The sequence below is a fragment of the Sciurus carolinensis genome, chromosome 14, assembly GCF_902686445.1.
Source record: "Sciurus carolinensis chromosome 14, mSciCar1.2, whole genome shotgun sequence".
Taxonomy (NCBI): Eukaryota; Metazoa; Chordata; class Mammalia; order Rodentia; family Sciuridae; genus Sciurus; species Sciurus carolinensis.
Window position 1 is genome coordinate 35,670,037 of NC_062226.1, and position 16,242 is coordinate 35,686,278.

The window sequence follows — 16,242 nt, forward strand, 5'->3', positions numbered from 1 at the left end:
CTCTCTATAAACCAACAATTTATATATTTTCCCTTCTTTTTTAATGAATACAATTCATCTACTAAAAAAAAAAAAATCACCTTTGTGAAGGGTAAATTCATTGGTTTTTAGTATACTCACAAAGCTGTTGCAATCATGACCACTATCTAATTCCATAACATCTTGTACACACCCTGTACTCACCAGGCACTCTCCATTCAATCTCCTGCCAGTCCCTGGCAACCACTAATCTACCATATCTCTATGAATATGCCTATCTGGGACATTTCACATTAATAAAATCACAGAATATGTGATCCTTTGTGTCTAGCTTCTTTCACTTGGCATGTTTTTGAAGTTATCCACATTGTAACATTTATTCATACTCCCTTCTTTTTTTCTTTTCTTTTGGTGCTGGGGATCAAACCCAGTGCCTAGGCAAGTTAGGTAAGCAACTTCTGAGCTACATCTCCAGGAAATGCTTCATTACTTATTATGGCTAAATAATATTCCATTGGAAGAATATACCACATTTTCCAATTATATTGTTATACTGTGTGCATGTAGAAATATGCAAAAGTGAATAGTACCATTACATATAATTACAATGTACTAACAAAAATAAGAAAACATCTATATCACATTTTATTTATGCATTCATCAAATACTGACATCTGGGTTATTTTCAAGTCTTGGTTATTAGAAATAATGCCAATTATGAACATTCTTCATCCCCTTTGAAAATACATGACAAAGATGTGAAGTTAAATCATAGAGGAACGAGTAGATGTCTGTCTCATAGACCCTGAAGTCAGACTAAGTAATAATATAAATTTCAAGTAATACATGTTGAATTTCTCTTAACTGAAATTTTGTGAACAAAAGGGTTTTAGAGTTCAGATTTTTCTGGATTTTGAATACTTGCATATACATGAGATATCTTGGGGGTGGAAAACAAGTCTAAAAATGACATTTAGTTATTTCATATATGCTTTATATACATAGCCTGAAGATAGGTTTATACAATGTTTTGGTACACTTGCATTTTGGCTGCAACTCTGTCACATGAAATCAAGTGCAAAATTTTTCTACTTATGGCATTATGTTGAACTCAAAGCTTCAGACTTAGTTATTTTGGATTTTCAGGGTTAGAACATTTTAGATTTAGATATTTTGGATTTTCAACCTGTATACCTTCTTCTTTAGTTATGAACTGTTTTTGCTGAGTTTGTTCATTCTACAAATTCAATATTATCTGGACAAATAAAACAAAAATTCCATCTACCTTTTGCAAACCATGAAAAAACAAGAAGGACAAGAAACAAACAAAGCTAACAAATATAATATTCTGTTTTACATTGATCTTTTAAAAAATAAAAAGCCTGTACATCTTACATTTAAGTATTTAAATAAGGTTAAATCAATTTATTACAATGATAAAATTACAAATTTGTAATTGAAGAACATGCCAAATATATTTATATTTCTGTACATTTTTACAGTTTGAGCTGTTCTCTCAAAACACTATGGCAAAATTTTTCTGCTAAATATTCAAGATTAACCTGACGAATCTGAAAAGATTTGACCCCTAAATTTTACATTTGTAAATAAAACATCTAAATCATCCACAAAACTGATTGAAGGTTAAAAATCTTACATATTTGGGAAACCAATTTTCTTGATTATTGACTAAAAACAATTTGATGAAATCCCCTCAAATATCTGCCTCAAAAATATAATTTCAATTCAAATTACACATTATATGGCCAAGAACTCCTTAATATCACAATTGGGACAAATGCTTGCAATCTACCAATTCAGTGACTTTCGAACCACTAATACTTTAATTTACTTAATGAGAAAGGACAACAAAAATATTATCAAAACAATGTATTTCTCTACAACTAAGTGATATGTTCAAAATCTTCTCCCAAAATAAATTAAGCATTAAAAAAAAGTGACCACCTAGAAGTTCACTGGGTTAGACAAAAGGGGAACAGGAGAAATAAGGGGATGAAAATAAGAAAGTCAGTAGGATGAATCAGACGTTAACTTTCTTGTTTTTATATGCATACACAATCAGTGTAACTCCATGTCATGTACAACCACAAAAATGGGAAGTGACATTCTATGTATGATATATCAAAATACATTCTACTGTCATGTATAACTAAAAAGAATAAGAAATTTTTTAAAACACCACCATTTGTATGTATAATTTTATGTTTTTCATATCACTCAAAACAGACTAAAAAAAAAAAGCACTGAGGATGTGGCTCAGTGGTAGAGTGCCTGTCTGGCATGTGTGAGGCCATAGGTTCAAGCACTGCAAAATTTAAAAATAAAAATAAATAAATAAAATTTTTAAAAAGACTAGTTTTTGGTGTAGCTTAGAACTACACCAGTTTTCAAAAAACAAATATTGTTTTATTGTAGACCAAATATACTAGGAACCACTGAACTGTACTATTACCTTACTAGAGTTAGAAATTTGTACATTTTTTTTTTAACTCAGTTTTACCAGTCAGGAAAATTAATGGTAAACAATGCCTTTTCCCCCCAGATAAATTTGCTACAAAATTTTGTATTTAAAACTATACTTTCAATAAGCTCCTAAAGGAAAATGTTCATTTAAAAAAAGTGACAAGCCAGTGTTCGATAATTTCTTTTTGTTATAGTTTTTAAACTATGTTTAAATGATTAAATCTTGTTTGTTACATTTTTAGAATATTGAATATACTCTAGGCCTAATTTTTAACTCAAATTCAATAAATATTTATTGAGTGGTCTAGTACATGCCTAACATTATGCTAAACGCTGAAGGAAAAAAATCGTTTTGGTTTTCCCTATCTTTCTCCTTTCTTGTCGGTATGGCCTACACACATAATCACTGGATGAAAGATGCCAGCAGGGGAGTACTACCCTCATTTTCTACACACTTGACTTAAATTTATACTCATGGACTCTAAACTCAGAATTCAAATAAATACCAACTATGAAAAGGAATTCACAAGAATCTGTTTTTCTACTATAGGGCACTCATCACTGAGGGGTAAAATTTTTCTCGTATGCATCATGAAGGAAGATCCTTTTTCCATGTTGTTGGCAAAACTGTCAATCATCTTGATGAGCAGCAAATAAATGAATGCCCAATGATGGGATTCTGTATTATCCTTAAAAAAGAAATCCATCAACTAAACATCAACAGGTAAATGTTTATACTCGACAGCCATCAATTTCAACTATCCATGCAAAGAGACAGGTGAGCTGGACTGGTAAACCTCGAAATTAGAGAGGTATTAATCGTCTGCTTCCAGCCAATATAAACAGATGTTATTTTTAAACAGGCAAAATCATCTCTTCCACTGAAATTTATTTGCAGCAGATAATGTTCTGTTACATTTTTAATCAAGCAGATGAAGTTACATTTAAATTGAAAATCTGCTTCACTCAACTAATCAGGCAAGTAAAATTCAAAGATGATTGAATGGCATTACACAGCACACTATTACGGCAGGTAAATTGGGAAATTTACCTGTCACACCACACAGCGTATTGTTCAGTCACTGCATCTGCAACTTAGAAGCAAAGCACTAAGACAAAAAGGGAAAGGCATGTTAAACAGACTTATAAATCGATCATATTTTATGAAAACATTATTAAGGCTGCCAGAAAAAAAATAATTTTTTTAAAAAGAAAAAGGGGGGAAAAACACACGCTCAGGGACTCAACGAAGATTTACATGGGTCATGCTTATCTGCTTCATGTAAATACCATGCTTGGTTATTTTGAAGATCAAGATAAAACTCAGACTAACAAAAAGAACTAAATATTATATCATGACAAAGAGCAAAGAATCAATGACCACACACTATTAAGAATATGAGAGTAACAAGAAAGTTAAATAAAACACATCAAAAACAGACAAACATTACCCTGATTTGCAAAATAAATTATTCTCACTCATCATTACAAGTCATTAATTTGATATACAATAGGAACACCACAAGTAAAAGCTTGTCAAATCACCCTATTTATTAAAAGCCCATCCCCTTTTACTCATTTGTAGTTTCCTACAGAGTTGTTAAGGTTTCAAAAACGCCTTCAAATTTATTTTCACAAATACACAAAAAAATCTAATGGCTACTTAATTTTCTCAATAGTGATCCCAAATTTACTTTTTACTACTTGGTATTTCTAAAATACTTCTGCTGCAACAGCTGAACTTCATATCACTGTTTACATTAAAGATGAATTATTCCAACATCATATACCAATGCTACTTCTTTTATTACATTCTAATTGTAATTGAGTTTTATCATCCCAACCACATAATTTGAAATAAATGGGCTTACATGCCAATCATTTTTTTCTTTTCTTTCTTCCTTTTTCTTTGTTTTCCCTTTTTTCCTTTCTTCCTTTCATAGTTTTACCTCGTTTCTTTTTTTCCTGTTAAACCTTTTTTTTTTTGCAGGGCACTGAAATAGTAAAACACTGAACTATGCTCTAAATCATAAAGACAAATACTATTAGTGTTCTAATCTACAGGGAGTGAACCTACCTTGGTTTTCCAAAGAGAGTGACATATCCATACCCTGTCATGGGTCAATTAACGAAGCTAGCTAGAAATCATACTCATCAGTACAATGTCTTAACTATCAAGGCATCATTTTCTGTTAATTACTAGTTAGGATTAAGGTTACTGTCTCAGTCTGTTTAGTGTTACTATAACAGAATACCACAAACTGGGAATTAATAAAGAAATTTATTTCTTACAGTTCTGGAGGGTTGGACAGTCCTAGGTCAAGGGGTCACATCTGGTAAGAGCCTTCTTATTGCAACACTATAGTAAGGAAGAAGACCTCAGTAGTGAGGGTGATTCTCACTACATCTTACCAAGAATAAAATGCTATCAACATGACATCACTGATGATACTAGTCTTGATCACCTGTCTTATTTTGTTCTACCTTAACCTTAGTCTTCACAAAAACTGCATTTATACTTTTCTAAACTATAGAACTTCTATAATGATATACTGCTACACTTCACTGTTGAAGATAACAATTTTAATGGTGTTTCTCTTTAGGTATAGGTATGGTTCAATGGGGCAGGAGGAATCAAGAAACAATCCAGCTATGCTTTCCATACTGCACAGATTATTCTTTGTTTCACTAGGTACAGTGATTATTCCAAGTCTGTAGCTATTTCTGACCTGGCTCCTTGCTTTCAAAGTTAGTACAAAACTGAGGGTCTCAATTTTGGCTAACTATTAGAAGAAGATATAGGAGCTTTTAAAAATACTGTTGTCCAGGTCCCAATTTAATCTGAATTCCTGGGACAAGATTTAGGTACTAGTAGTTTTTTTAAACTCTCCAGGTTATCTTAATATACAGTCAATGTGTCCAAGGCCTTAGTTCTATATTGAGTGCTACAGTGCAGGCTGATCTCTGTCTTCTCATTTATAGCATTCATAACTATGATATAGTATTGGGGGTTTACATGTCTTGTGTTTCTTTGGTTCTTCCCTAAATAGCTTTGGCTTCAATGAACCTCATATGACTTACACAGCAAGGACACTGCAATGCTATTAAGCATAGTCAGAGGCTGAGGACAGCAACTAACATTTAGCAGTGTTACTAATAATAAAATATACATTTATATTCCAAGGAAGAGATCCCAAAAGACTGCATACTTAACTACAGAATGTTCTTTGAAACCTAAGGCTCTGTTTTGCATTGAAGCAACAATTTATGGTGTAGTTGACTTTCCATGCTGATTTAATAAAAGAATATTTAACCCATAAGGCTAAAGAAATATCTACCTAAAGCACATGAAATTGCTATATTCAAACATTACATCACTACTGGGTTCAATCTCATTCATTATATTTCAATAAGAGACAGAAAAAATAGCCTCTACAAAAATAGTATTTAAACAAAACTAAGAAATTATTTTTTAAAATGCATAATCTTAAATACAATTCCTGAGGGTTGATCAGATCATATGATCTGAAAGATGGACAATTCTACCATGAGGAAAGGGATGGAACAGGTGTGTGGAAGATGGGGACACAGGCTATAAATTGGGGAGAACTTCTAGAAAAGGGGATAAACAGCAGAAGCAGAAGCAGTTAGAAGTCACAGAAAATGAAAGCTTGAGCTGCCAGAACACAAAATAAGCAAGAGACCTTATTTTGGAGATACAATTCCAAGTGAGAAGACGAAATACACATTTTACATGCTAAAGAATGAGAGCATTTATATATATTCTCATGGTAAGATGATAATAAAACGAGGCTGGATCAGTATCTTAACTATATCCAGTAAACCACAGGATATTATTCTTAAGGCTACTGGCACTTAGTAAAACACTAAGCAATTGTCCTAGACAGCAAATACCCCAAACCCTTCAAAAGTAGCAAAAAGAAGCTTTATATGGGGAAAAATATACTCTTTCCCTCTTTTTCTTAAAAGGAGTCCATGAGTTATTAGAAGTGACACAAGAATCAAGCTAAAATAAAAATGTCCTTTGACATAAACATTCTTTATTTAAATTACCAATTATGAATCACTTCTATTTTCTATGCCTTTGTTGCTTGAGATAATAATGTTTAGATTCTGCTTTTCTAACATAACCATTTTCCCATATTTTAAAAAAAATTATATAAACACTTCTGATGACCCACACAATATATCACAATAGATGTCCAACAACAATCATTTCACTTTTGCTGGACTGTTATTTCCCTTGTAAATCTAATAAACACATCCTTTGAATTCATAGAATATTGATGGAAATATAAAGTGGTATGCCTATTCCAGAAAAGTTTAAGTACCATATAACCCAACTACTGCATTCCTGGGCATTTATATTACAAAAATGAAAACTTATGTACACACAAACCCACATATGAATGTTTACAGCAGCTGTATTTATAATAGCCCAAAACTGGAAAGAATCTGTGTTCTTCATCTGTACACCCATATCATGGGATACAACTCAGCAATAAAAATAATGTACACACAACTAAGATCAATCTCCAGGGGATGGAAAAGGCCAATCTCAAAGGTCACACACACTGATTCCATTTATATAACCTTAAAAATTATAGAAATGGAGAAGAGATTAGAGGTTGCCAGAGGTCATGGAAGGCAGGGAAAATGGGGCCTATAAAAGGTCAACATGGGGAAGGGTCCTTTTGGTGACAGGACTGTTTTTTGTTTGTTTGGGGGTTTTGTGTGTGTGTGGTACTAAGGATTGAACCCACAACCTTTTTATTTTATTGAGAGACAGGGTCTAACTATTACTATTACTGAGGTTGGCCTTGAACTTGTGATCCTCACTGGCATTACAGGCATGTGCCAACATACCTGGCTAACAGAACTGTTCTTATCTTGACTGTATCAATATCAATACTCTGTGATAATTTATCACAGCGTTGCAAGATGTTACACCACTAGAGGAAACAGGGTTAAGGGAACACAGGAGTTCCATATTATTTCATAAAACTTCATGTGATGATAAATTTTAGGCTGCCAATTTGACTGAATTAAGACTAACTAAAAATCTGGAAAAGAATTATTTGGCGTGTGTCGGTAAGAGGATTTCCAAAGTTAGCATGTGAGTCTGAGTGGACTGGGTGGGAAAGACCCCCCTCGACGTGGGCAGAAAACATTCAATAGACTGGGGATCATAAAGAACAAATACAGAAGGCAAACATATCTGAACCAATGGCTGGAGTACATTCGCTTCCTGTCTTGGACATGGGAACTCCAGGTTGGTTAGCCTTTGGATTCTAAGACTTATACTCAGGCCTCTCCCTGAGTACTCAAACTTTTGGTCTCACACTGAGTAATATCACTGGCTTTCTTCATTCTGAGGCCTTCAGAGTTGGACTGAGCCCTGCTATTAATTAGCATCCCAGGTTCTCCAGCCTTAAGATGACTCATGAAACTTCTCAACCAAAAACTATTATCATGTGAGTCAATTCCCAAATCCTCTCTCAAATATCTATATACATATCCTACGGGTTCTGTTTCTCTGGAGAACTCTGACTAACACAGCATGTAAATCTCTAATTATCTCAAAATAAAAAGTTTAAGTAAAAAACCACAGCTAGATACAATGTGTCACATGCAGGTTAAGGCAGGAGGATTGCAAGTTCAGGGTCAGCCCCAGCAAGTTAGCAAGACCCTGTTTTAAGAAATAAAAAGGGCTGGGGATATACTCTGTGGTACAGTACCTCTGGGTTCAACATTCAGTTGTGCAATGAAAAATAAAAGAAAAAGAAAGTAAGGAAAGAAATCACACATCCTGGGCTAGGAGTGCAGCTCAGTGTAAAGGGTTTGCATAAGCATGAGTGAAGCCCTTGGTTAAATCTTGAGCATCACAAAAAAGTGGGGGAGAACCCACATTCTTTATATAATTTTTAAATTTCAGATAATTTCCTTAGATTGCTGGGTAAAACAATTAACCATTCTTTAAAGTTTCATATGCTACCAATTATTTCCTGAAAGTCATACCTTTTAACATTTCTCCTGAGTAGATGGTATTCCACTATTATGTGAGTTTCAAAAATGTAACTCAATCTTGCCTTCCTTGCTTCTCTGCATCACCCCCTTAGAAAGATATTGTGTTCCACTTGCATAGTGTACTTATTAACCACAATGTTTATTAATTAGATTCATCCATTTACCAGCAAATGCAATAATTTCACTCTTCTTTATGGCTAAGTAATATTCCATTGTGTATATATACCATATTTTCTTTATCCATTCATCTTTGAAGGGCACCTAGGTTGGCTCCATAGCTGGCTATTGTGAATTGTGCTGCTATAAACACTGATGTGGCTATGTCACTGTAGTATGCCGATATTTAAAATCTTTTAGTTATAAAATGAGGAGTGGGATAGCTGTGTCATACAATGGTTCCATTCCTAGTTTATTCAGGAAACTCTATACTATTTTTGAGAGTAGCTGCACCAATATGAAGTCCCCCCAACAATGTAAGTACCCTTTTCCCTACATCCTCACCAACACTGTATTCTTGAAAATTGCCATTCTGACTGGAATGAGATGAAATCTCAGTGTTGTTTTAATTTGCATTTCTCTAATTGCTAGAGATGTTGAACATTTTTTCATATATTTGTTGACCATTTGTATTTCTTCTTTTGAGAAGTGTCTTTAATTTAGTTCCTTTGCCCTTTTATTGACTGGGTTATTTTTTATTTATTTATTATTATTATTTTTTTTAGTGTTAAGTTTCCTGAGTTCTTTGTATATCCTGGATATCAATGCCATATCTCAGAGGCTAGATGGCAAAGATTTTCTCCCATTCAGTTGGTTCTCTTCATGCTCTTGATTGTTTCCTTTGCTGTGAAGATGCTTTTTAATTTGATGTCATCTCATTTATCAATTTTTTATTTTACTTCTTATGCTTTTGAGGAATCCATTAAGGAAGTCAGTTCCTGAGCTGACATGTTAAAGAGTGTTGTGCCTACATTTTCTTCTAGCACGTGTAGGGTCTAATGCCTAGGTCTTTGATCCACTTTGAGTTTTGTGCAGGATTAGAGATAACGGTTAAATTTCATTCTACTACATATGTATGTCCAGTTTTCCCAGCACCATTTGCTAAAAAGGCTATCTTTTCTCCAACATGTTTTTGGCAACTTTGACTAGTATAACTGTAGTTATATGGGTTTGTCTCTGTCTCTTTTAAAAAATTCTATTCTACTGGTCTTCATGCCTGTTTTGGTGACAGTGCCATGCTGTTCTTGCTATTATAGCTCTGCAGTATAATTTGAGGTCAGTATTATGATGCCTCCTGCTTCGTCTTTTCCTGCTAAGGACTGCTCTGGTTATTCTGGGTCTCTTATTTTTCCAAATAAATTTCACAACTGCTTTTTCAATTTCTGTGAAAAACATCATTAAAGGTTGGATGGAAATTGCATTGAATCTATACAGCGCTTTTGATAGCATGGCCATTTTGACAATATTAATTCTGCCTATCCAAGAACATGGGAGGTTTTTCCATCTTCTAAGGTCTTCAATTTCTTTCTTTAGTGTTCTATGGTTTTCACTGTAGAGATCATTCACCTCTTCTGATTGGTTCCCAAGGTTTTTTTGTTTGTTTTTGTTTTGGCTATTGTTAATGGAATTGTTTTCCTAATTTCTAGAAAAAGTAAATTTTAACTTTTTAAAAATGAACAAGGACACCAATCAAAATAATACTTAGTATACCATTAGAATACTCACATTACTTATTCATGTTATTATACACGAACTATTTCTAAAACTAAAATATCAATGCTGGTGGTACTTTATAAGCCACTGAAACATGTCTACTCTGTATTTTCAACTTTTTAAAAAGAAATATCTTCAAAGATAACTTACTAATGATTTATATATATTGGTATTACATATACTAATTCAAGTCAAATTTCTTTCTATAAGAACAAAAGACAAGAGAAATAGTGAATGTTTGTCTCAAAATCAATCTGTAACACCAAAAGAGCTTACAAAATTCAGAAAATTATCAAAAGTCAAGCTATAAGCTGGGTGTGGTGGCACACGCCTGCAATCCCAGTGGCTCGGGAGGCTGTCAGAAGGATTATTTGAGTTCAAAGCCAGTCTTAGAACTTAGCAAGGCCCTAAGCAACTTAGCAAGACCTTGTCTCTAAACAAAATATAAAAAGAACTGGGGACATGGCTCAGTGGTTGAGCACCCCTGAGTTCAATTCCCAGTACCAAAAAAAAAAAAAAAAAAAAAAAAAAGTCAAGCTATGAAAGACACTAAAGACTAATTATTTTAAGAAAACAGTAGAAAATAATTGGATTTTTAAAAAGTGTAATATATTTACAATCTAATGGATTTTTCTAGCTGTTGAAGCTCTCTAGCATATTTGATAACTGAGTCAAAAAATAAAGAACCTAGACTAAATAATATATCCATGTAATTGTAATTCCTTATGTTTTTTGCCTTTAATCTTCATTTTGTTTTTAAAATGACAATTTGTTAGCTACAGAAGACCCACTATTAAGAGGCATAAATCACAGAAAAACTCAGGCATCACTTATTACTAAATAGCCCAGTATACAAAATCTTTTTTATTTAATGAATATGGTAATCAACCAGGTCAATATCACCTGGTTGGTGATATTATCAAAATAATTCTTCCACCTGAAGAAATTCATTCTTGTGAAACAAATATAAGTACTACTGATAAACCACAGTAACCTCTTAAGTCATTTATGAGTCAAGACCTTAACAGAACTTACTGTAACCAGTCTGCAGAACTCAAGGTCCTCTGGAAACTATATTTGAGGTACTGAAATAACATCATCAGGAAAGAAGAGTCACCAAGGAGAGGTTCAAGAAGATGCCAAATAGACTTTCATTAACTTCACAATTTTGTCCAATACAGAAATTAACAGCACTTAAAAGCAGCATTTACTAATATGCTAACACTCAGCAGCAACAGAAAACATGAGAGCTGGAATTATGATATCTGGTTCTCTCAACTACCAACAATCTACCCTTGCATCTAACACAAATTACCTACAGAAAAGTCAATGAAAGAGAAAATAAGCAAAGGAATTTATAAAACTCGGTTATGCATGGTTCTTCAAAGTGTTGCTTCCAATCATCATTTAACAAAATAAAATCTTTTAAAAAAATCATTTAAAAACTCAAAAGTATATTTATATACTTATATACCATCCTAGTATAATTGATTCAACCCAGAAAAAGCATAAATACACCTTACCTATAGTTCTGCAGTCTGTGAGCTTTTTTCTCCAGAAGAGGAAAAAGAATTCCCTACTGTATTTATGAATTTAAACCTTTTAGAATTTTGATCTATAATTTAGTAGATAGATTCTTCTACATGAGATCTCAAAATCCTAGAAGAGAAACAGTCACTTGTTTCTACCCAAAGGGATTATAAATTCCCTAACAAATGGGACATCTTCTTGATCTAGGTAGCATTTATCACTGCAGAAGTTAAGAAAAGTGCTACTACTAAAGTTGCTTTAAAAGGTTGGGACAAGAAAGAGCAAAAATGTCCATGTATTTACAGATTAGAAAAAGAACTTTTGTGGCAATGAGATCCATCAAAATGGCAGAGCAGGGATTAAATGCATCTGAATCTAACACATTGAAGAACATTTGCTTTCACTGATATGTTTTCATGATATATACAAACAATACCTAACTTCCTGTTATTAACCCCAGATAATATACACATGTGCCAGTCCCACCACTCTACTCCTCCCTTTCCAAAGGACACAGACAATTGTGGCTGATTCTATATTAGCTTGCTGAGCCCAAAAGTTCTCAGAATTCTTCTTAACGCTGTTTCAACAGACTAGAATTGGTATGTCAAAAGAAACCTTCTTGCTACTGTTAGATCGGAAACAGAATTCAAAAAACTCCAAATGTATGGCAATCTTAGGAAAATTTTAAGTACAAATTTCTCATACTTGTTTTTGTTTTGTTTTATTTTGTTTTGTACTGGGGATTGAATGCAGGGTTGCTATCCCACTGAGGTACATCTTCAGTCCTTTCTATTTTTTATTTTGAGACAGGGTCTCACTAAGTTACTGCAGCTAGCCTAGAACTTGGAATCCTCCTGCTTCAGTCTCTCTAGTCACTGGGATTACAAGGCATGTGCCACCATACCCAGCCAAATTTCTCATAAACCTTCACAGCCTCTGAAAGCCACAATCTGTTGATGGCAGCAAAGAATAATTGGTTTTAGAAAAATAACCATAGGGGACAGGGATAAAGCTCAGTGGTAGAGTGCTCACCTCACATGCACAAGGTCCTGGGCTCAAACCCCAGTACCACAAAAAAAAAAAAAAAAAAAAAAAGCCTAAGACATCAGAAAAATATTCATCTGAATCCAACACATTAAACGACATTTGGTTTCACTGATATATTTTCATGATGTATGCAAATTATACCTAACCTCTATATATCCTGTTTAAGACAGTAAATCTATTAAACTATTCTAAGAATGAAGATACCTAAAACAACAAATTTCTTTAAATGTGAAACAGTGAAGTTTAATTTTTTCCCAAGATTTTATGATGGCAATTTTCAAATGTGCAGAAATTGCAAAGTATAGTACAATGATGGGGGCAGCAAGTGGGAATAAGTCCCCATTCAAAGGGAAAGGCAGCACAACAGTTTCCACATCCAAGGGCAGGAGGAGGATGTCCCACTTCTACACATCTCCAAAACAAAGAGCAAATTCATCCTTATTCCATCTTTTTGTTCTATTCAGGCCCTCAACAGTTTGGATGATATTCATCTGTACTGGTGAGGGAGATCTTTACTTTATACAGATTCAAACACTAATGTTTTGTGGAAATACTCTCACAGACACATTCAAAAATAATGTTCACTAGCATTATTCATGACTTATCCCAGTCAAATTGACACACAAAATTAAACATTACAGTAGTCTTTTATTTGCTCAGTAAGCATATTAAATTAATTTTTAATTCACCAACTGCTCAACATAACAAATATACATACTAGGTTAACATAGAAACATCAGTGAATAAACCAATAAGCAGCTCACTGAATGTGGCATAAAAAGTAAACAGGACACCAAGAAGGCATACCAAGACAAACTAACAGGATAGGTGTGTGTATGTGTGTGTATGTGTGTGTATGTGTGTGTGTGTGTGTGTGTGTGTAGTGCTGGGATTGAACTCACAATAACTTCTGCTCTGTACCCCACTCCCTCAAACTTTTTCAAAAGGAATAGAGCAATAATTGAAATCAATGAGAAGTGGAATTCAAAATCTAGACATTTTCTTTATGGTCTATTTAGTATCCAAAGTAATTCTAATACATACACACAATAAAAATCCCATGTTACAAAAGTCATTAAATGATGATAAAGAAAATAGCAAATTTATCTTAAAGAATTTTTGAAGACTATTAAATTATTAAGCCAGCAATGTTGGATTACCGAGGGAAGTAGCATTAAGATCAAGCATCCATAGTGAAATTCCCCCTGGAGCAACATCTAGGTCACAGGAGCTGGCAGACATTTAGTTGGTAAAAGAAATATGAGTCTCACAAATCTTCCAAGTATTTCTCAGGAATGAAATACTGACTGACCCCGAACAGACAGGCCCCCTAGTAAAATAGATGATTCCATTCTCAAAATAAAATATCTGTGCGTTTTTAGAAAGAACTATGCCAGAGTAAACGGGATTTTAGTCAACAATATTTACATTCCCGAAATCAATGGAATGCTTCCCTTGAATTAACAAATCCCAAAAAAGATAAGATGATAATCTAGTAGAGCCAGAAAATTCTAAGTAAAATATAAGCAATATCCCAACTATGACCCTTGTATTTTGTTCTTTGAAAAAAGGAACTTATGACTAGGCCTTCCAGTTTATTTAGCACAACATCAATGATAATTACTTATTAAGATACATTTTAACAATTCAAAGAATTGCTACATAAATTGCACAGGATACGGATCTACTGCTATATAAATTGTACATGTCTCAGAGGATTATGCTGGTCCTTTAAAATCAACCTATTATTTATTCCTTAACTATGTACTGAATGCTTTTTTTAAATAATTTTATTTCACCAGGCATTATGGAGGGCATACTGGATATGGCAAAATATAATAAGAAAACCACAAATGTAAAATGAAGTCCCATTTTCACAATAAGCAGTTTTAAAACAAAACTTTTTAGCATACAAACATAAATATCTTTAGGGGTATAAATGAAACAGTATAATATGTACCACAGTACAAAATCAAAAGTCAAGAAATTATTAGACTCAAATCAAAAGTGAGTACTAGAGCTCTGCTTCTAGCTAGTATAAATTAACAAGAATTACATTTCCTATCCCACCTACCCCCCCAAAAAAAAAATATATATATACATATGAAGCAATGTTTATGATACTGGACACCAGTGACAAAGGACAATAGCGCCTAAGAGAGAGCTCTAGGAATATTTCCACTGTGCAGTTTACTGTCTTCAGAGTTTCCATGGGGAGCAAGAATGCAGAAGGACTCTGAAAAACTATTGGAGTTTAACAGAAGAGATGAGAACCCAAGGAGGCCAAGACAAATAAACCTGAAAGATCTAATAATGAAGGAGAGAGACCTACACAGAGAAACAATCCCACAGATCTCTAAGGGTTTCACTGAATATTCAGCAGAGAGTATTGAGCACATGTGGAAGAAAACCATCTGAAGTTAGGGAAAGAACTATGCAAAAAAGTTAAGAGAATACTACCAGGCACTAGAGATGGGAATAGTGCCTATTTCTACCGGCCAGACTGCAAAATGTCTCATGGGATATTATACACAGCACTAGGAAGTGTCTTGCCTCAGCAGTGGGGAATAATTAGTACCAAACACTCCTCTGTTTCCACCTAACAAAGCAGGATCCAAAAGGATCAAATAATTTCTTAATAGTTAGATTTTTTCCCAGAACAAAAGTCAAGAATATTTATAGGAATATTTTTTAAACACAAAACAAGTTAAAATTAGTAATGTCTGGCTTTTAATCAAAAATTGCAAGGCATGCAAAAAAAGAGAAAAATGAGATTTATAATGAGGCAAAAAAAAAAAAAATCAATCAACTAAAACCAACTTAGACTCAACACAGATGTTAAAATTGGGAGGTAAGAACAATAAAACAGTTGCTATAAGTGTATTCCTTATATTTGAAAAATTAAGAACAGACAATGAAGATATTTAAAATACTCAAATCAAACTTAGAGATGAAAGTATCGATATCTGAGATTAAAAACACACTGAGGGACTGGGGCTGTAGCTCAGTGGTAGAGTGCTTGCCTAGCATGTGTAAGGCACTGGGTTCAATCCTCAGCACCACCTAAAAATAAACAAATAAAATAAAGGCAAAAAAACAAAAACAAAACAAAACAAAAAATCACATTGGATATCATGCTAAGTGAAATAAGCCAATCCCAAAAACCAAAGGCCAAATGTTTTCTCTGATAAGTGGATGATGATACATAATGGGGGTGGGGAGTTAAGAGAAGAATGGAGGAACTTTGGGTTGTGCAGAGGGAAATGAGGTGGGGAGGGGATAGGGGAAGGGAAAAAAAAAACAAAAACATTGGAGCCAGACACAATGGCACACAACTGTAATCCCAGTGACTCCAGGGGCTGAGGCAGGAGGATTACTAATTCAAACTCAGTCTCAGCAACAGTGAGAGCCCTAAGGAATTTATTGAGACCTTGCCTCAAA

General features: G+C 33.8%; 1 protein-coding gene across 2 annotated transcripts in view; it reads right to left on the minus strand.

Annotated features, from left to right (window-relative positions):
- The window catches only part of Zcchc7 (zinc finger CCHC-type containing 7), a 230,164-nt gene that overhangs the window by 170,540 nt on the left and 43,382 nt on the right, over window positions 1-16,242 (minus strand). The window lies entirely within an intron of this gene.